At 38.3% G+C, this 21757-nt stretch overlaps 1 protein-coding gene and 1 long non-coding RNA gene across 14 annotated transcripts in view; one reads left to right on the top strand and one right to left on the bottom strand.

Moving 5' to 3' along the window:
• The window catches only part of LOC135364448 (uncharacterized), a 37864-nt gene extending 23777 nt beyond the window's left edge, over positions 1–14087 (bottom strand). The window contains exons 1-4 of one of the 4 annotated variants that reach the window (XR_010411567.1): positions 13949–14087; positions 11541–11850; positions 5323–5747; positions 783–1285 (exon numbers count right to left, since the gene is read on the bottom strand). This is a non-coding gene — a long non-coding RNA (uncharacterized LOC135364448). Of the gene's footprint in view, positions 1–782; positions 1286–4122; positions 5748–11540; positions 11851–13448; positions 13535–13948 lie in introns of those variants that run through there. The other 3 variants (XR_010411565.1, XR_010411564.1, XR_010411566.1) reach the window with 3 other exon arrangements.
• The window catches only part of CCDC91 (coiled-coil domain containing 91), a 347484-nt gene continuing 339593 nt past the window's right edge, over positions 13867–21757 (top strand). For 7 of the 10 annotated variants that reach the window (XM_064591467.1, XM_045873693.3, XM_064591466.1 and 4 more), the window contains exon 1: positions 13867–14007. The gene's annotated coding sequence lies outside the window, so the exon portion shown is untranslated. The remainder of the gene's footprint in view (positions 14008–21757) is intronic. The other 3 variants (XM_064591463.1, XM_064591464.1, XM_064591465.1) reach the window with 3 other exon arrangements.

Here is a 21757-nt window from a genome sequence, read left to right as displayed (position 1 = left end):
TACCTGAATTGCCATAAATATTAGAATGGAGAAGACAGAAAGAAGATATAGCTGAAACTATTTAAAAAGTTAAGTGATCAGAATTTGGTGAACAGTAACAATGAAGGCAAAAGGAGTTTTGGGAAGCTCTCAGTTTTCTACCTGTGGTACTATGTAGCACGATCAAAGAAGACAGAAAGTCCAGAAGAAAAAGCAGGTTTGGGGATAAAAAAAATTCATGCATGCCCTTTTGAACATATTGGTATGTAGAGTCTGCGAGGTCCTGAGGCAGTCGGAAGAAAATGTCTCTCAGTCAGTAAAATATATGAATGCAAGGCTGGGGGAATTAGTCTGAACTGAGTATCTAGATTCTAATGTTACTACCTAGTCTGTCATTAATTTAAAATTGTGTAAAAATGGGGTGCCCGGGTGGCTCAGTCAGTTAAACGTTGGACTCTTGATTTCAGCTCAAGTTGTGATTTCAGGGTTCTGAGATAGAGCCCCACATCAGGCTCCATGCTGAGCATAGAGCCTGCCTAAGATTCTCTCTCTCTCCCTCTCCCTCTGACCTACCCCCCCCACCCCCGATTCCTCTAACTTGGGCTCTCTCTCAAAAATAAAATAAATGAAATAAAATAAAATAAAATAAAATTGTGTAAAAATGCAATAGAGAAATAAAAGAGTTAAATATTTTGGGGCCTAATTTTTACATAGGAGATAGGAAAATGGATAAGGTAAAAACAGTTTCTCATTTATTTAGGAAATGTTTATTTAATTATTTCTTTTGTGAAAGACATTGTTTTAGATGTTAAGGATACAAAAATGAAACAAATAATCCTTATCTTCAAAGAGTTCACAAAATATTGGCAAAGGTGTAAGTAAATTATTGAGATATGAATATATAAACATATATATAAAATATAAACATATAAAAATAATATATAAAAATATAGCTTGAGAATGGCTATAATAATGGCATAAATAATATGTGATCAGTCTTCAGAGAATGAGCAACTAATATAGCCTGAAAATTTCAGATTTCTGAGGAGGAAGAGTATGCTTGGAAGAGGAAACAGCATGTTCAAAGGCACAAGGACGAGAATGCTTCAGCCATTGGAGAAAATTGTAAGTGGTTGAATGTGCTAGATACAGAGATGCACTACCAGGTTTTCTTTCAAGGAGGACTTCTCAACTGTAGGAAGTACAGCTAGAAATCTATAGCTGTCAGCTCTTTTAGGATATGCTCAGGTGCGGAGAGCTGTCTTTCCAAAGGTTGTACCCTTCCCAGGGCAATCTGCATCTGTGACTGAGAGAAGTGGTATTACAAAGATCTGGTCATTTTGATTTGATGGAGAACTCTGAAAGGCATATTTGTTCCAGAGCTTCCTTTTGGGTTGGCTGAAGCTCTATTATGTCTTCATCACAGTTAATCTTCTCCCTCTGCCCAATCCTGCTTCCTTTTCTCTTCTTATTAAGGTATGACCCCTAATAATTCTATAATAATAAATTCTATCCCAGCTTATGCTTCCTGAGGATGCAACCTGATACATTTAGTACTAAAAGTTGTCCAAGAGAGATAAGATAGGATTTTGGCCTGAGCCATTCCTTGCCTTCTGGCAATAAAAACCTTATCAGTGGTGGTACATGGAACACACAGAGCCCTTGGCACGAGGTCCAGTTGTTAAAATTTTCAGTTGGTGAATTGTGCAAATGAATCAGCTATTTGAGATGTATGGAGAATATAGTAGCTGAGAAAGATAATAAGATTGGATGGCTATTGTTAAGCAGCTCTACAGAAGGATAATGATAAAAAACTGGGTGGAAAGTTAAGGAGGCCTCTTTGGTTGCATACAAAGAAGCTCTCATTTCCTGCAAGGAGAGGCTGCAGAAAGCTCAGGACCAAGACCAAGACTTTATAGTCAGAGTGGCTGAATTACAAAGACGGTTAAATGCCAACCAAGACAGATGGTCCATGTTAAGCAAAATTGAAATGCTAAGATTGCCATGACGGAAGAGTGGTAAAGGGGGTAAAGGCTCAGGAAAATAGGCAGGCTGGAATGGATACACAAATATGGCCGGCAGTATGAATATGTTCCATGGGAAGACCCATTGGACATGCAACTTACCAAGGCCATAAAGAATATGCTGGTGAGAAAAGCACCAGCATCTCTAAACAGTAGATTGGTGATGCCAGAGTTGATAGTAGGAGAGGTCATTATAGAACTTGACTCACTGATGGCAAAGGAGATGATTGGACTCTGAAACAAAGAAGCCAGGAAGTGGCACTTAACTGCCAGAAGCCAGAGGTTTTCAATGATTCCAATGACCAACAAGGTCAGAATGGCAGCCAGGGCTCACAGGGTTATGGAAAATGTTAATAGAATGTGACAACCCTGGGGGCAAATAGATGGGCAGTAACAGTGGAATCACTCAGCATGTACTTGTGGAAGAAATCAAGGATGGATACCCGGGAGGCTGAGTGGCCACCACAATGTAAGTATCATAATCCCTAGCCCAGGTTATGGATCTGAGTCAGTTTTCAGACCCAGAATCCATTAATCAAAATGGCTGGGTCCCCATGGAGATGAACCCTGTTATACCATGGCAAATATACCTGGTTATGATTCCCATAGTTTTTCCCAAAAGAGATCAAAGTCTATTTACTCAGGAAAATATGTACCCAAACATTTCAAAAATAGTTGGACACTGAGTCTTAGTTGACTTCCTGATACCAGGCAGCCTAACACATCATCAGGGCCCCCAATTAGAATAGAAACATATGAAAGGCAGTTAAAAAGATGGGAGTTCTGTCCAAGGTTTAGCTTATAGTGGGTTCACTGGCTGCAACAGAGACTGCATGGCCCGCAAAGCCTAACTATTAAATATCTGGTTCTTTACAGAAAAATTTGCTGACCCTAGATCTAAAGGATGCATGAGTGGTGGTCCCCACTGGATGGGTCCTGGAAGATGACCATAGACCATCTCAAGCTCAATCTGATCACAGCTACTGATAATGCCAGATGTGGTATCTTTGTTAGAGTTAATCCACTTTGTTAGAGTGAAAAATACAGCCTTAGGTACACAGAAGGTAGCCAATGGTTTGGTGAATGCATTTTTTCCTAACTCATTCAGATTATAGGATCAGAAACCATCCAGTGTACATTCACATGGGAAGAATAAATACATATTAACAAGCAGTAGCAGTAATGAAATAGAGGAGAGAGGGTTAAAGGGTTTCTTACCGTACTGGATGAAAGAGGGATTGATGGTTGTTTTCCAGTATAGATTATCCCCCTCCTCTTTTGTAATAGAATCCCTGAGTTTTAGCAGGTCACAAAAACTGCCCAGCTGAAGAGGGCATTTCTCAGCTTCCCTTGTAGCTAAGCATGGCTATGTGGCAAAGTTCTAGTCAATGGGATGTGAACTGAAATGAAATGTATGTTTTCTGTGCCCTCCACTTAAAAAGTAGAGGTATTACCTTCCCTTCCTCCTTTCCTTTTTTCTTCCAGTTAGAATGCAGATGTAATGGCAGGAGCTGGAGCATGTTAATTAGACCACATGAAGAAAGCCATGTGTTAAAAATGAGAGAGTAACAAGATGTAAGGAGGGTCAGTTGGATCTCTATGGAGCCATCATACCAGCCCTGGGTTACTATGCTTATGTTTGCATGTGAGATAGAAATCAAGACCTCTCTTGTTTAAGCCATTAGTATTTTCCAGGCTTCATTAAAATTGCTGAAACTTAAGTGTCCTAACTAATGCAGATTGTACAAAAGCAATTAAGCAAGGTTGAATAAAAAGGTTTTGGGGAGAATGGATAATGAGTTTGTTCTGGAACATGTAATTTGCCTGTGGGACATCTATGTGCATATCCCGTAGGCAGCTGTAAAGTGTATACAGAGCTCAAGAGATAATTCTGGGCTGCAGAGTTAAAAAAAACTTCCATGGTATCAAAGGTGGATAATATGAATGAGTTTTGTGGACATGTAGGATGTATTAATGTAGACTGAGCAAGAAGACTTTATACAGAAGACACCAGTTATTCCAGAATCATTTGTATTAAGGAGACAAAGTCTGTGGAGAGTAGAAACAATTACCCACATAGAATGGCTAAATCTGAGTGAGAAGAGAACAAAGGATGGAAACTTGCAGACAGCTAATTGAAGGAGAGGGTAAAGGAAGAAGACTCTATGAATTGGAATGAAGACCACAAGAATGGTCTGAAGAGTCAGTCAGCAGAGAATAATTTTGTTGAGATTGATGGGGGAGTGAAATTTTATAAAGAGACAGTGACTGGTAGTCTCAATGCATGTATATTTTATATACATATAATTGGGAACTATTTATCTATCTTACACTTACATGTAGTGATTGTAAAGCATATTCATGTCACTACAGATTGTTAACAATAAGTCTTTATGCTATTATAAACTTGGGGAACATGTTGCGTATGCAATAGATAATCACATAGACATCAAGGATTCATAACATTTTACTGGAAAACATTGCTCATACTTGTAACAGGATTCATACAATCCATATTTTACTCAGGAGCCTGATTATCAAGTATTTTCATAAGAACCTAGATTTGGGGTATCTCATAAACCGAATTTTACAAAAAAAATAACTTTGTTAAGGTAAAAGCTAATTTTATTGTTGCTTAATCTTTAGGTAGTATTATTATCTAAAGGCATTATTAAATTTGTTATATTGTAACTTTTGGTAGAAAAATTAGGCAAACTATTATAATTATGTTGGGGTTTAAGATACACATCTTAATGGGGCACCTGGGTGGCTCAGTTAAGCATCTGCCTTTGGCTCAGGTCATGATCCCAGGGTGTTGGGATTGAGCCCTGCATTGGGCTCCCTGCTCAGTGGGGAGCCTGTTTCTCCCTCACCCTCTCCCCCCACCCTGTGCATGTTATACCTCTCTCGCTCAAAAAAAAAAAAAAAAAAGATACACATCTTAAAGATTCTGATAAAGGTATTACAATCTTAAAATCATACAAAATCTTATAATATGAATAACAGGCAAAACAATGCCTTAGCTTTTAGTGAATTCACCTTTCCCCCCGAAAAGCAGTGGGTTTGTGGCTTATTGCCAGAAACAGATTTAGACACTGCAGGTTTGATACACCCTGTACCTTAATATCCTTATAACTTTATATTCTTATAACTATACTTTTGAACTTAGAAAATTATTATCAAAGCAAAAATTGACTAGTCTTTTATTTATTTATAATTTACATTGCTGCCAAGTACTCCTGAATTGACAATATAAGAAATGCACAGGCAGAGTCAGACTCCACTTATGTGCCCTCCACTTAAAAAGAAGAGGTATTACCTTCCCTTCCTCCTTTCCTTTTTTCTTCTGGTTAGAATGCAGATGTAATGGCATTCTTTCAGATGTTGCGATGATTTTTCCCTCCTATGCTAGGTTAAAGTTTGGAATAAGGACATAAAATTTTCTTTATCATTAGAATTATTTGATATCCAAGACTTGAAGAAAAATAAATGGAAGAGTCTTCCACTGTTCATATGTAATACTTGGCTTTTCCTGGTCAACTTGAGTGATCAAACTCTCAGGAGAATGCTGAGTGGGCTTCCATCATGTTCTTTTAAACTCCATTTTTCAAACTTCAGAGTTTTCTCATGATATGTTAATTCTGTGATGCACCAAAATTTTTGAAAAAGTTTAATTTAAACTCAATTTATCTTTGCTGTAGCAGCTCTTGCATGGCTTTTTGCCCAGAGTATTGCTTGCTCCATCTGCAAAAGTGGTAGAGTAACTTCTAAGAAAGCAATATAATGGTTTAATATAGACACAAAACCTAGCTCACTTTTTGATTTTTCAATATCATCATAAAAAGTAGTGTTTAGCAGCCAGAGATGTGACATGTAAGCACTGGGAACTATGTGAATAATCTAGGTGTTAGAATTAATCCAAATTATAAAAAATATTCCAGCATTGATTTTTAATGTTTTTAGGAGGTTAAATTTCACTGACTTTTTTTTTTAAGGATATAATGAAGAGTAAAGGAAGTAGAGTGGACACATGTGCTTTCCATCTACAGTCGCCCCGTCTCTGAGTAATTATTTTGAGATCATAGTTAAAGGCAACTGATCATGTAAATTAGTTTTTATCAACTTATTGTAATGATTATATGGATGAAATGATGGCTTCTTTTGTGTCTCTTTCTGGCTTGGGACTTCTTTTGTGTGTTAGGCACTGAGATAATAATAGAAGCAGTTCATATTTTTTAATGACATATAGTTGACATACAATATTATATTAGTTTCAGGTGTACAACATAGCGATTGAACATTTATGTACATTACAAAAGAATCAGAACAAGTCTAGTTACCATCTGTCACCATACAAAGTTATTATAATATTATTGGCTGTATTTCCTATACTGTACTTTACATCCTCGTAACTTACGTATTTTATAACTACAAGTTTGTATCTCTTTATCTCCTTCACCTATTTAGCCCATCTCCCCACCCCCAACCCTCAGTCAACCACCAGTTTGTGTTCTATATTTATGAGTGTTCCTGTTTTGTTTTTTAGATTCCATATGTAAGTGAAATCATATGATATTTGTCTTTTTCTGTCTTATTTTATTTAGCATAATGCCTTCTAAGTCTATCCATGTTGGTGCAAATAGCAAGATCTCATTCTTTTTTATGGTTGAGTAATATTCCATTGTATATGTATATCATATCTTCTTTATCCATTCATCTTTTTATGGACACTTAGGTTGTTTCCACATCTTGGCTGTTGTAGATAATGCTGCAACAAAGTGGGGCTCCATACATCTTTTCAAATTAGTGTTTCTTGTTGTTTTTTTTTTTTTTTCAGATACCCAGAAGTGGAATTGCTGGATTATATTGTACTTCTATTTTTAACTTTTTGAGGAACCTCCATACTATTTTCCACAGTGGCTGTACCAATTTACTTTCCCATCAAGAGTGCATGAAGGTTTCTTTTCTCCACATCCTCACCAACACTTGTTATTTCTTATCTTTTTGATATTAGACATTCTGATAGGTGTGAAGTGATATTTCATTGTAGTTTTGATTCACAATTTTCCCTGATGATTGGTGATGTTGAACACTTTTTCATATGTCTGTTGGACATCTGTATGTCTTTGAAAAAATAATCAGGTCCTCTGCTCATTTGTCAATCATATTTTTTTTGTGTTCAGTTGTATAAGTTCTTTATGTATTTTGGATATTAACTCTTTATTAGATATATCATTTGCAAATATCAGTAGGTTGCCTTTTCAATTTGTTGTTGGTTTACTTCGCTGTACAAAAGCATTTTTTTTTTTTTTGCAAAAGCTTTTTAGACATTAAGGGAATGATTCTTGCCCAGTTATTAATCAAGCCAAAATGTGCAAACCAAAATGGTAGCTAATGGCAATGTGCAAATGATTGTGAGGTTAGGGATCATGTATCTCCTATATAATGGAGATTTCATAAATGAGTTAGATGCTGCATAGAATTCAAAGGAGACCTGATTAGAGGAGGGGGCAGTAAGGTGCTTATTAAAGACTTTCACAGTTTACTCTTTCCATCTTTTATATGTAATGTTACAAATACATATTTGAAGTAGTTTCCATTGGTTTAATGTGAAAGCTGAGTATCATATGAATCTTAAAGAACTGCTCTCAGGGACAGTATATCATTTTCAATCTCATTCTGGCATGAAAACATTGACAAAGGGAAAGGGAAGAAGGCAGAAAATTCTTTTCCATTTTAGGAAAATGACAACTCATTTTCTGACATTTAATATGAAGCTAGAGATACAAAATCCTTCTACGAGTTAAAACACTTGGGAAAACCTAATTCAAACTGGATTAAATAATAAATGGAAATTGTTTAGATAAATGAAAAGTCCCATGGAGGTGAGAGAAACTTTAGAACTGATTTAATCAAAGCTTCAGCTCCATTTCTCTGAATTATATCAGCTTTGTTCTACAATCTGTATCTGCTTTTATCCTCAGACTGTTTTCCTTCATGGTCACAAGATGACTGTTAAAAGCAGTAGGAATTACATGCTTCTTCACTTACATCCTCACGAAGATAGAGAGTTCCTTCTAACAACCACTGAACAATGGTCCTGAGTTTTGTGCTTGTTGGATGATCCTTGATTCTTATGGTTAGGGTAATGCTATGATTGACTTAGGACTGGGTCTGCCCACCACGCCCCTAACTGTGGCATGGTTGGGTGTAACTTCTGGCTTGAACTGATCGGAATAACATTAGAAAAGTTTAGGGCTAATCTCACCCAATATACCTGTATACCACACAATGGGGAAAGAGTGAAATTCATGTTTGGATAACAACTACCACGTCCACTGTAGTGTACCCTTTTCTGACCAAACACTGTAATTAGTAACTGTAATTATTGAACATCTTCTTTCTGTCTCTCCAAAATGTTTTAGCTTCATCTGGAGTTCCTTACGTTCTAGCAACCAGTGACAAGTTACCTACTCCCAATAAGTGCAAAATGCAATGGAAGACAAAGGACAAAGTAATTACAATGAAAACTTTCAATTATAGAGAGTATATCTGGGGGGCTCCTGGGGGGCGCTCAGTCATTACGCGTCTGCCTTTGCTCAGGTCATGATCCCAGGGTCCTGGGATCAAGTCCTGCATCGGGCTCCCTGCTCCGTGGGAAGCCTGCTTCTCCCTCTCCCATTCCCTCTGCTGGTGTTCCCTCTCTCGCTGTGTTTCTCTCTGTCAAATAAATAAAAATTTTTTTAAAAAAGAGTATATCTGGAAACATTACATAGTAGTCACTGATCCTTGTCATATTCTGCAGACAGGAATAGTGAGGACTCCTGATGGCAGGGGTATGGGTTCTCTGGACAGGTACTGTTTTGCTCTCAGTGTCCTTTATGGCCCCATCTGAGCTGGTCACTGGGGAAGATGCTCTTTTTAAGAGGTCACACTATTTTGGCAGCTCATTTCCTATTAGGTTGAATGTAGAAGTCTGAGGATTATCTTCAGATTAAATAGTCACAAGTTATTATCAGTCAGGCTTGAGGTTTATTTAACAATATATTTTCCCATTCATATTAGGTTTTTGAACTATTTCCTTATGGTTACTTCTATATGCAAGTGACAATGGCCAGAGACCATGTGTAGTCCAACTTTTGTATCTTGGAATTTCTCTTTCCTAGTAGGCCTTCATACTCTGCCAGTCTGAATTTAATTTAATGGCCCATCCTGAGATCTCAGTTTAATAGCATCTGTGTTAGGAATATTCTAAATATGAACTTGCAGTGGGGAGGAAAAGGCACAAATAATTTATTCCTTATCTCCATAATTAACATGATGTCTGCAGTCACCTCCATAATGAACATGATTCTCCCTTTAGTTAAGCAGAAATTAAACTGTTCCATCTTTGGCATACTGAAGAGTATTAGGAGTTTAAACATCTTTGTCTGAGGTCAGAATGGTGCTGTTCCTGAAAGTGCAGACTACAGAGTTTACTTTTTATAACCTTGGTCATGCAAGATAGGGACTATCTCTGAAATATTTTATTCAATCTATATATCATGAACACCACTGGTTCCTCAATGAGAGTCATTACACTAAGAGAAAACCCATAGTTTCACTTATGAAAACCCATTTATAAGATCCATTGATTAGCAGGGGCGCCTGGGTGGCTCAGTCGTTAAGCGTCTGCCTTCGGCTCAGGTCATGATCCCAGGATCCTGGGATCGAGCCCCACATCGGGCTCCGTGCTCTGCAGGAAGCCTGCTTCTCCCTCTCTCACCCCCACTGCTTGTGTTCCCTCACTGTGTCTCTCTCTGTCAAATAAATAAATAAAATCTTTAAAAAAAAAAAAAGATCCATTGATTAGCAAAGCCTCAGGTGTTAATGGAAGATAATGATACCAGAAGCATTTATTGTTGCTATGTTTGGAATGCAGACTTTCTGATTAAACGCCAGCTGAATACATCTAAAGTGCGAATTCTAGATTATGGCAACTGACAACAATTAGAGTATAAAGTAAGGTAAGTAACACATATGTGCACATTTAAAATTCAAATCGACTTAACCAACATTTAATACACTACTCAGTATTCAATACTGAGGATCAGTAGCAAAAAAAGTCAAACTCTATGTTGATTTGATTTGAAGGCTCACATAATGGAACAATGTAGTACCAGTGGAGAAAGGGGCCAGAAAAATGCTTATTTAAAAATTTCACAGTTTGTACTTTACATCCTTTTGCTTATATACAATGGTATAGATCTTTATTTATTTGATTAGGGTTTCAGCTCCATTTCTCTTTCATTTTCTTGGTCAAAAGATGACTGCCTTCAGCAACAAGGATCATATGCTTTCTCATTCACATCAAGAGGGAGAACGGGAGGCACATCACACAATTTTGGGGCAAAAGTTCTAAGACTGGTGCTCAATCCCAAACCATTTGTGGCCAAGGGAACATCATGGGTCAGAATTAACCTGATTGGATTAACTTTGGGATAAGGGTGAGGTTAATTCGACCCAAACTGCTTAGGTGTGTGCTGCACAATATGGGAAGAGGGGAACAAATTTTGAGAAGGCAAGTGTCCACTACAATCATTTTCAAAGCACATAAAAACATAAAAATTGTATTATTTTCTTGCTGGAGTAAACAAAACAAAACGAAACCTAACCCTAAACATAGGTAATGAAGACTTTGATTCCATAATTGATGTTTAACGGTTGACAACTTTCAAGCCCTCATCATGCCCTCTTGCCCCACATCTGGGCAGGCTGATAAGAAAGCCTGGGTGCTCCCTTCTTTGGTGCCAGTGGTAATTCAGGCCACACAAGCCCTGGCTCCTGTGTAGGAATTTTCACCCCAGTATCATGGCCCTAGCCACCATAAAAACCATAAGGGCCAGTCTTTCTCCCAACCTCCCTGCACCCCCTCCCAGCCATTTTGGACTTGTTTGAGAAGTCCAAAATGCTCTTCCTGCTCTTCCTAGAAAGTCTCATTATGTGACTAATAAACCTTCTTACACCCTCTTGGTGCATGCATGGTATCAGAAATCTTGAAATACGAACCAAATTTTAGGTGGGCATCCATCTCATTTCTGTGGGTGACTGCAACAGCATATCAACTTCAATAGTAGTAAATTGTGGTGTTTCACTATTCTTATCAGCAAGTGTATCACCTTCCTCCTGAATCCCCTACCTCTTTGAATAGCATCGGAAACCTGGAATACATCGTCAGTTCTTGCCTATATTTTTGCTTTCAAATCCTTTTTGCCAATCTCATGGCTACCTACCACCTCAACTCAGGCTTCCATAATTCTTCATCCTAGTTATTTTATCAGTCTTCTCACTGGCTTCTCTGTTTTTCCAGAGAAAAACCTGTTCCCTATCTAATAATCCATCCCGTGCACTGCTGCTGAAGTAATTCCCCCCAACCTCGCTTAAATAATCCATTAATCTCCATCCATCTTGACCTATCTACAGTTCCCACTTCTCCTACCACATTCCCACACATCACCACCTTTGCTTCCACTATACCTACCTACACACTATACTTACCTCCACAGTTTGTAGGCAAGGAGATACATATGCCTTTGTCTGGAACATACTTTGTTTCTTAGCTTGGCCAATTCCTACTGATCCTTCAAGATTCATCTTGAGCTTTACATTTTATGAGAAGTACTTCCTGTTTAATGCAGGTTGAATAAGGTGCTCCTCCTCCATATTTTAAAAATAAACTTGATTTCAGTGCTTGTTATTACTCTATTTGATTGTTGATATCTTTCTCCAAACTTGATCCTCTTGAGGGCAAGGAACCATGTTTCTCAGCTCAGAAGGTCACAGTCTATTAGGGTAATGGGCCTGCAGCCTGCAGATACATACATAACAAAGATAAATAATAATACAAGATGGCTTATGAAAAATACCCTGACAAGTAATAGAGCCATCAGTTCTAATATACTTAAGTTCTAAGGAGATAAGAGGCACTATGGAGAAATTAGGACCTTCTTCACACATTGCTAGTATACTGCCACTTTGGAAAACAGTCTGGCAGTTTCTCAAAAGGTTAAGCATAGAATTAGCATATGACACAGCAATTCCACTCCTAGGTATATATACCCATGAAAATGTTATCTTGACAAAATAAATGCTTCCTATGAATGTTCATAGAAGCATTATTCCTAATAGCCAAAAAGTGGAAACAACCCAAATGTCCACCAATCGATGTATGGATAAATGAACTTTGAAAACATGATGCAAAGTGAAGGAAGCCAGCCAGAAAAGACTACATATTGCATGATTGCATTTATGTGAAATGTCCAGAATAGGCAAATCTAAAGACATAAAGTGAGTTAGTGCTTGTCTAACGGATGGGGAGTGACTGACAAAGGGTATGAGATATCCTTTTGAGGTGAGAAAAATGTTCTGAAGTTGATTGTGGTGATGGTTGCACAATTTATTGAATACCTCCTAATCACTAAATACTGTGATATTGCTGCATATACGAAGACAAATGAGTAGATTGAGAGAGATACAAATGAAAAGCGGTCTTAGTGGTGTAGTAGATAGGTAAATAAATTTGGGTAAGGAAGCACCATATCTGCTATAATAGAAACCTGTTCACTGTGCACACGACAATGGCGGACAGAAAAAGTGGGTGTAGAAGAGTGACATTTGTGCTCAGTATTGGAGCTACTCCCTAACCACATAAGCCTGTACTAACTGGAGAATTGTTAGGATTACTTGCTGACATTTTCCACATTCAGTACACAGCAGAGATTAAAGGCTTGAACCAATTTTGTTCAGTAGAAAGATGAGAAAAATAACATCCAAAATGTTAAAGAATGCCTGTTATATGATGGTGGGAATATTCCAGAGACTTATGCTCAACGTTCCCAGATTGTCTGTCTTTCTCACTCTCACTAGACTGTAAACTCCTTGAAGGCAAACATCTTGAATGCATCCAGTCCATTTTCTCATTGCCAGCAGGCCAAGTATACATTTAATAAAAAATTGTTAAATGAACGGTCCTCAAATCCCTCCCCTGTCAAAGATGGAAGAATCTTTAACAGGTGACCAGCTATTTGACTGTTTCTCTTTAACAGTTACTGACACTTTGAAATGGACAAAAAAATCTATATAATCATGCTTCTTTTCAAATAAAACCCTGATAGTTATGTCACTCTCTTTTCTTTTTCTTCAGGAGACATTATTTGACTGAAGGCTTGGCAAAAAGTGGGTGGCTTGGCAGCTGAAAATAAACTCTCTCTGAAACAGAGAGGGCATGTATAAATTGCTATGATCTGGAGTTGGGGCCAAGTACAAAAGTAATTCTTGAGCAGTCTTTGACTGATGTCCTATGGTCTGGAGAGGCTCTGGGCTTAGGTGCATCCCCGCGCTTGAGAGTTCAGATACGCAAAGATGAAATGGAATAGTTGTCCAGTCAACTGTTTCTTGAGTACTTACTGTCAGGCATTTGGCTAAATTCGTTTTCACTGAACTCTGCCTGGAAGTGGTGAAAAGATCAGGCGTGGCTCTTCTCAGGAACAATCCTACAGAATCCCAGATGGGAGTATCATTTTGGGGATGGTTTTATTTGCATGCATTAGGCATCGAAACTGGGCCTGTCACTCACGAGGAACGACAACTTATAACTAACAGGAGGTAGCTCCTGCGTCATCCCTTTTCAGAAGGCAACCCCCGTGGACTAGTCAAGCATTGGAGGCGTGGCTCTGAAGATGGCCCCCCGCCAGCTCGGGCCACGTGACGCACGTGTTGGCGTTGAGTGACAGCCGCAGCTTCGGGCGGGCTTTGGAGGAAATCAACTTCCGGGGGCAGAGGTGTTCGAAGCCGGGTGGTGCGTGGGCTAGCCCAACTTGTGTGGCTGGGGTCGCGGTCCCCCCCCCAAAGGGTTTGGGGTCGTGCCCCGGCTGTGCGCGTGAGGGGCCGTGTGCTGGGTGGCTCACCTGGCAGCGTGGGTGAGCGGCGCGGCGGCGGCAGCGGCGGCAGCCAGAGCGGGGAGCAGGTAAACGGACGCTCGCCTTCCGGGCCTGGGTCTGGGGGCCGGGGCCGCGCGAGGCCGGCGGTACGCCCCGAGGCGGCCTGGGCGCGGGCGGGGAGCGCGGCCAGGCTTCCGCCTCGCCCCCGGAGGTCGCCGGGACCGGGAGTCGGAGGCGTGACCCGCCTCGGGCTGGGACGGCACCGCGCTCACCCGGCCGCCGGTGCCGACCGGTACTTGCTCTGCCGGCTGGTTTCGGCCCCTGCACGTTCCAGAATCGAGTATTTCCGAACGTCTACGGACAAGTACACGTGATTATTGTGTCACCGAACCTCCCACCGAACGGAGACTTAGATCCTTGCCGGGTTTTCACCGATGGAGCCTGATTTATGTTTCCCCCTCACTTTGCTTTGTACACCGGCGTGACGTCCGTCTGCAACGTCCGTCAGCCACATGTCTTTTGTAGTGACCTCGGCCACATGTTGCAATACAAGTGGCATTTTGGGATTAAGGCCGGAGCCAGTAACTTTCCAAGTGGTGAGGCATCCTTCATCCCTCTAAGTGCGCCCCCTTCCCCACAATAAAGATGTTTCTTCCATCTGCCCGTGGTGTGTACTGTGCTGGAAAGCTTTGGACGTGAAACCTACTTCTGGCTTCACTTTAAGGAGTGGTAACACTATTAAAAGCAGTGCTGGAGGTTTTTTTGGTAGGATGATGTTGCTGCTGCTTCTCTCACTTGCTTCCGTGGTGGGAGTTGGGGCAGAGCCTGATTTCCTGGAGGGTGAAGTCCTGGCCACAGCTGTAGGTGACTCAGCGGCCCCTTAAGAATTCCGACTCCTTTCCTTCCCTTCCTTTCCGAACTGTACAGATACTGATGCCACCTTCCTCTCCAAATATTTATCCGGGCGGTAGTTGGGTGATGGCTTTTGGGAGTAGTGTTTGCATGTTCCTTGGTGGAGTGATTGGAGTGGGCTAACATTTCACCCTACGGTTTAAGGCAAAATACCCAGACTATTTAGCTGGGTGGGAGAACAGGGAGTGACAATAGATTCATTTTGTTCTCGGACATCAGAGAGCTCTACGCTTCTAATCATCCTGTTTGCCCTGTGCTACAATTTCTGTTGCAGTGAAGGAATTGGCGATGCTTACTGTACCTGTTAGGTGAATGGAGCACGGGGGATGCCAGGGAGAGAGCACCTTTGTGGTGCTGGCGAGCCAGAAAATTATGTGGTCCACAATCGCCCTGGTTACAAAGTTGGCTGGCTAGGAAAGTTGTTCCGTGGGCTTGGAAATCTTATTATGAATTGGTATCCTAGCAACAGTATAAGCCAAATGGAATAAACAGTGATGGAAGTTACAATTTACCTCTTTTATGACATGGAAAAATGTATCTTCTTATTGGAGTCATAAGCTCAAAACTTCTTAGAGCTTTTTGTAATCATCTTAATACTTAACAGTCAAAAAGAAACTGCAGAGTCATCACAGAGGGACAGCACTTATTTAATATATTTTTTTGGTGACAGTAAAAAGGAAAAGGAATTAGCTGATCTGGAGGTTAAGTGGTTAAATAGGAATTTGCCTAGTAAGAGGCATTTTTATCTTGTACCCCTAGCTGTAGATGTATGATTTTTAAAGCATGTAGGATTGTTATAAATAAAGAAAGCTGTTTTAAGGTTTATTATAGTTCTCTTAATAGAATTTGGGGTGGCAGTGCATTGGACTGGATGAGAGTATTGACATTAGTGAATTGGAAGGGGAGTGTTAGGTAACTTGTTTCCAAATTCTGGCTCATAATCACAGTGCTCCTTTATCAGCCTGTTCCTTGTGACTTATGGTCTTTCTTGTAAGCTCATCAGATTTTGTTACTTTCTGTCCAAACAACCGGAACTTAATGAAAAAGGCAACTCTCTTTAGATTAATTCTTTTATCAGTGTCTGTTTCTTCTTACTGATAAATCTTGATGATAAGTTGGTTTTTTTTGATTTGCAGTATTTCTAAGGATATTTTGGTTTCCTCAGTCTCCCCTATCCCCAAACTCAGTGAGATGGGTTTAGCTCATTTAATCTGATGTGTATTTTTCAAAAGGGCATGTCCTGTGTCCTTTAAAATTTAGGTTTATTGAACTATATAATTTATAATTAAAATTATCATTCGATCAGAAGTTATATGCAGATTTTTGACATGAGGGGGTTGGCACCCCTAACCCTTGAGTTGTTCAAGGGTCAGCTGTATTTAATTTTCCTGTCTGACTGCACTGGCTAGGACCTCCAGTATGCTGTTGAATAGGACATGTAAGAGCAGGCATCCTTGCCTTGTTTTTCATCTTGGTGGGTAAGGCATGCAGTCTTTTACCATTAAATAATTAGCTGTAGGTTTTTTGTAAACAGTTTTCATCAGCTTGGGGAAGTTTTCTTAGCTTCTAGTTTGCTGAGAGTTTTTTTTTTTTTTTAATATGACTATTGTATTTTTTTTTTCATTGTGGAAATCATAGTTGTATGGAAGAAAATTGGGAAATAATCCAATGGAAAAAAAGCTAACCCATTTCTGTTAATATGAGATAACGTCTGCTAATATTTTGCTGGCTTTTCTTTCAGTCTTTTTATTTTACAAACATTTAAGAAATAGAACTGTAAATATTGTTTTATATTTTTCCCTTTACATTCAGCATTATATTATAAGTGCTTACTATGTCATGAATTTTTTGAGAACTTGATTTGTAAGTTCTTGATTTATGGTTAAGATAGTTAAGTTTTCCCAATTAGAATTAACATTAAACATCTTTTTGTACACAACTCTGGTAAGATTCTTTTAATCGATTTTTAAAAATGTGGTTATTACTCAAAGTGCATGAAATTTTTTCAGATTCTTAATATACACTGCCTGTTTCATTTGATGTTCTTAGAATTTTTCCTCTGGGTTATTTATTGTAATAAATTTTGGAGCAAAATTTCTGGGCATCACTTTAAGGTAGAATTCTAGAATTTTAGAAAGTCATGTCTAGTTCAAACCATTTCTTTTATAGGTTTAGAGTCTAAAATAATTAAATGATTTTTCCACCAACATTGTTATTTTGTTGCCAGTGATCTAGATAGAATTCCTGGTGCATTTTGTGTCATGTGAAATACTACTCACGTTCTACTTTTGATAAAAATTGTAGTAGTCTTTGAGTCTAGCATCATGCAGAGACTCTATTTTGTTTTATTGAATTCCAACCAGTACTTTTTGAGGTAGGTAGTATTTTTCCCATTTCATAGCCAGGGAAATTGAGTCTCAGACAAGTGAGCAAACTTACCCAAGGTTGCATTAATAGTAAGTGGTAGAGCTGGGGTTTGATCACAGGTCTTCCTGAATCTTGTTTTATTCATAGACTACCAACACTAAGTTCTTGTAAGCTTTTTGTATATATTGTGTTTATTCTGAATCTGTCTTAATTTTGATGCTTAAAATAAACTCATTAAACAAATTAATAATTCAACATGAGACAGTATCAGTCACTTCTAAAAAGTTTACCCAAATTTGTCTTTTTATGTTTTTAAATTTTAAATTTAGAAATTTCTTTACCTGTACCTCCTCTCCTTCTCTGTCAGATCCTCAAAAAGTGGTACAAAGACTTTTGTTAGCTATATGCCATAGAATCCTATTAAAAAATTAGGGATACATTAAGGGTACCTGGGTGGCTTGGTCGGTTAAGCGTCTGCCTTCAGCTCACGTCATGATCCCAGGGTCCTGGGAGGGAGTCCCACGTCGGACTCCCTGCTCAGTGGGGAGTCTGCTTCTCTCTGTCCCTCTGCCTCTCTTCCCCACTCATGCTCTCTCTCTCTCAAATAAATAAATAAGTGTTTAAAAAAAAGAATTAGGGATACATTTAATGTTACTAGCAAGGGATATCACAATTTTTAAAATTTTGAAATGGAAAGCATTTTTTTAAATTACAGGTTTAATAGATGAAGAATAGAGATGATGCTACTCACTTTAAGATGCAGCATATAATAATTCTCGTAAAGCTGTTTTCCTTAGAAGGATATGTACATTTTGGTATTTACATAATGCAGTCCAAACATAGATCATATAGACTAAGTATATGAATGAAGTAACCACTATTTTGTGAAGTGTGAAATCACTTTTTCCTGGTATTCAGAGACGACGTTCTTTTCCCTTTTCCAGCCTTGTTATCATTGACCATGTGCATCTCCTACCAAAAGTAGGCCTAGATAGTGGAGAGACCAGCCAAATCACCTTTTATGTTGTGTCCATCCTGTGGTAAGAGAGGGTCTGCGTGATCATTTCAAAATGCTTGACTTCTATATTACGAGAATTCAGAACTTCTACAGTTGTAGTAGACAGTGTTGCAGTATTATGCAAGATCCATTAATCTCTGCCTGTGCTTCAGTGATAGACAGGGGCTTGCATGAATAATACTAAAAAACTACATCAATACAAGATGGTTAAAAGTGAGAGTAAGTATCATTATTTTAATTATGAATTTGATAAAGACAACCTTTATTCACAGTTTGCCCAAATTAGGTATGAAAAATTGAAAATAAGCCTATAATACCAGAAGGGCATTAAATGGGCTACTTGCCATGAATCACAAGACAAATTGAAATGAGTATTTATTTTATTTTCTGCAGAATGGGAAAAAAGTGTTTATTAACTGCTGATGGTTTTCATGAGGCATTTAGGTATTTTAGGTTTCTTTTGTCTGTTAGGCAGAAGAGGTACATTTTATTAATTTCTTTTTAAGACTAGCTTCTGCTTAAAGTGACTGGTGTTGTAAAATATCTCTTGCTTATTTAGTTTATTTGATTTTTTTTCCTCCAGTCATATTGGTTAAGGGTACTTGTGTGGTACTTTTTGTTGCAAGAATCTTTTGTAGGAGACTTTATCTTCATTGATGCTTTGAGTTTATTTTCTATAGTTCCAAAGTTAGGTGTTAATGATCTTGCTTCTCCTGTTATCAACAGGAGAAGAAAGTAGTGCCTCAAGGTTATTCTCAGTGTCACAGTCATGAACATAAAAAGTGATTTCCATATGACTGATGAGAAGTCCTCTGACCACTTAGAATCTAGTCAGATTGCAAAATGTTTTATCATGTGATTCCTACAAAATACTTTGTGTGATTCCTGCAAAATCAAAAGTTCTACTTCAGAGTAAAAAATCTTATGAACAAGTGAGACAACACATACATGAAATTTTTGGAGATTTTTTCCTCCCACATAGAAGGGCCATGGATATTATCATCATAGTTACTTTCATCTGATCAGAATAATTCAGCAGGTTGTTCAAGTGGTGGATTGGGAATCGTAAGCCTGGGATCTGATTCTTTAATCAGCATATACTTTTTTCCCACTTTATAAAATGTTTCAGAATCCATCTGTTGGTGATGTGTGTGTGTGTGTATGTGTATTTTGGGAAGTACACTTTGGGAAGTACACTTTAGGAAGTTTTTGGCCATTATTTCTTCAAATATTCTTTCTGCCCCTTTCTCTCCCCCTTCTTCTGGGACTGCCCGTAGTGCATATGTTGGCATGCGTGATGGGTTCCCACAGGTCTCTGAGGATCTGTTCATTTTTCTTCATTCTTTTTTCTTTCTGTTCCTCAGACTGGTTAGTCTCAATTGAGGAAGCCCAAAAATTGGCCTGTGGGTTGGTTTGTCTACCACCTATTGAGTGTATTTACTGGTGTCAAACCACCACGTTAGACATACGGAAAAGAAACAGGCATTTAGAAGGACAAAGAGCGATCAAGGAAGACATCAAGACAAAAGCTTTACCAGTAGTAACTAAGTTGGGCGTTACAAAGGAGGAGTTATTGATAGACTGAGAAAGAGAGGTTGGGATACTAGAGGTTTCAATAGATGTGAATGGCAGATTCAGTGGGAATGATAGCCTACTATTAATAGAAGGATACAAAGTTGTAGTAAGAAAGTAAATTTTAGAGGTTAAGATCCTGGAATTGAGACAGTTATGTCAGTATCACAAATACAGTGACTACCTGTGTTTATGGACCAATTACTGCAATGATATATTGTGATATATAGAGCAATATATAATAGAGGCAATAATAGCTGTTTTTAAGTATCTGTAATGTAGCAGGTACTGCACTGGACACTTTCAAACATTTTTTTAAACACTTCTTTTTGATTGATTATTTTATTTTTTTTTATTGAGGTGAAACTCACATAACATAGAATTAATCATTTTAAAGTGTATAACTATTCACAATAGTGAATAGTGCTGCTATGAACATTTGTGTACCAGTATTTGTTTGTGTACTTGTATTCAGTTTTCTTGGGCATATATGTAGGAGTAGAATTTCTGGTTAATGTGGTAATTCTGTGTTTACCATTTTGAGAAATTGCTAAGCTATTTTCCCAAGTGGTTGTAGATATTATATTCCTACCAGCAATGTATGAGGATTCCAGTTTTTCCACATCTTCATCAGCACTTGGTATTTTCCTTTTTTTTTTTTTTTTGGTTATAGCCATTCTCATTCTAGTAGATGTGAACTGCTACCTCATTGTGGTTTTGATTTGTATTTCCCTAATGATGATATTAAGCAATGTTTTAAGTGTTTTTGGTTATTTTTATATCTTTCTTGAAGAGGTGTTTATCCAGTTCTTTTACTAATTTTAAAATTGGGTTGCTTGTCTTTTTGTTACTGAGTTTTAAGAGTTCTTTATATATTCTGGATACTAGACCCTTATTAGATACATGATTTGCTAATGTTTTCTCCCATTCTGTAGATTTTTTTTTAAAGATTTTATTTATTTATTTGAGAGAGAACAGGCAGGGGAGGGGGCAGAGAGAGGGAGAGGGAGAAGCAGGCTTCCCGCAGAGCAGGGAGCCCGATGCGGGGCTCGATCCCAGGACCCTGAGATCATGACCTGAGCCGAAGGCAGATGCTTAATGACTGAGCCACTCAGGAGTCCCTGTTTTCCGTTTCTGGATAATGCCCTTTGATACACAGAAGTTTTAAATTTTGATTAAATTCAATATAGTGAGTTTTTCTTTTGTCGCCTGTGCTTTTGGTGTCATATCTAAGAATCCATTGCCAAATGAAGGTCATGAAGATTTGCCCTTATGTTTTCTTCTAAGAGTTTTATAGTTTTAGTTGTTGTACTTACATCATTGACCCATTTTGAGATAACTATTGTTTATTATGTGAGGTAGTGGGTCTATGAAATTTTTTTATTAAATATTTTTGTTAAATATTTTACGTATTTTGCTGCTCTCTACTTTATTTACTCAGTAAAATGTTTATGAAATTTATCCATGTCGATACATATGACACTAGTTTTTTCATTTATACCGCTTTATCATTTGAATGGCTTTTTACTAATTATTAATTTCGTCTCTCCAAATGGACCTCAACATGGCAATGAATTTTCTTCATCTTCTCTGATGCACATGAAGGAATTTTTCTAGGGTCTGCCATAGCATTTGCTGGTTCTTATGGTAAGAACATCTTCAAGTTAGATACTACTAAATTATTCTCTAAAGCCACTGTTCCCATTTTGCTCTCACTATTAATATCTGAGAGTGGTTCTTCGTTCTTGCCAATAATTGGTATAATTACTTTTGTATTTTTTGCTAATCTGATGGGTATAAATCTCATTGTCACTAACATATCTCTGTCCCTGATTACTAGTGAGATTGACCATTTTTCCACATATTTATTGATCACGTGGGTAATTCTGTGAATTGCCTATTCATGCATCTGTCATTTTAGTGGCATTTTAGAAGAGAATGGTAGTAAACATGGATGTTCAGTGCTC

Source organism: Mirounga angustirostris, unplaced genomic scaffold (genome assembly GCF_029215605.1).
Source record: "Mirounga angustirostris isolate CCGP_5_RB_7025 unplaced genomic scaffold, mMirAng1.0.hap1 SCAF_5, whole genome shotgun sequence".
Lineage (NCBI taxonomy): Eukaryota > Metazoa > Chordata > Mammalia > Carnivora > Phocidae > Mirounga > Mirounga angustirostris.
Note: the sequence above shows the minus strand (reverse complement) of the source record. Positions and strands in the feature narration are given on the sequence as shown.